The sequence below is a fragment of the Dipodomys ordii genome, unplaced genomic scaffold (genome assembly GCF_000151885.1).
Source record: "Dipodomys ordii isolate 6190 unplaced genomic scaffold, Dord_2.0 Scaffold87, whole genome shotgun sequence".
Classification (NCBI taxonomy): domain Eukaryota; kingdom Metazoa; phylum Chordata; class Mammalia; order Rodentia; family Heteromyidae; genus Dipodomys; species Dipodomys ordii.
The window spans coordinates 3911308-3911892 of NW_012267303.1; the positions used below are offsets into that span (position 1 = coordinate 3911308).

General features: G+C 71.1%; 1 protein-coding gene across 1 annotated transcript in view; it reads left to right on the plus strand.

Moving 5' to 3' along the window:
• Shank3 (SH3 and multiple ankyrin repeat domains 3) overlaps positions 1-585 on the plus strand; it is a 72795-nt gene that overhangs the window by 64894 nt on the left and 7316 nt on the right. The window lies entirely within an intron of this gene.

Sequence of the window (585 nt, forward strand, 5' to 3'; positions counted from 1 at the left end):
CCCGGGCCGGCAGCGCCTGCGCAGCTCCCGGCGGCCGCCCTCCCGGAGGGGGGAGCCTGGTCCAGCATGCGAGGTCAGGACACGCCCTGGCGGCTGGGGGGAGGGAGGGGGGAGACATGGGGTTCTCGACGGGGACCAAGGAGCCCCCTGTGTTGCATATTTTAATCCACTCTATATTTGGAACGAGCAAAGGAACAAATATCTCTGTCCGTAGCCGTCTCTGCCCCCCCGCGAGCCCCCCGCTGCCCCCGCGGCTCCGTCTTCCATCGCGGCCCCTCACTGCCACCCCACACGGGGCAGGGGACACTCCAGCTGGTCTGGGGTGGGCCGGGGCCCCGGCTCGGCCGCCCCCGCTGAGCTCTGTGTGCTCCACCCACCCTTCAGGTGCTGCTCTGCGGGGAGGGGCAGCCGGCACCGCCCGGCCGGGCCCTGGTTCTCCAACCCCAGCCATCTTCCTCACAGGGTCTCTTCGGAGGACGGGTCCAACTCCTGCTCTCGGTCTTGGGCAACCACAGCAGAGAGACCTCCCTGCCTAGGACCCCAAGGCCCGGTCCCGCCCCGTGGGCGCGCGCCCGCGCCCGCCTG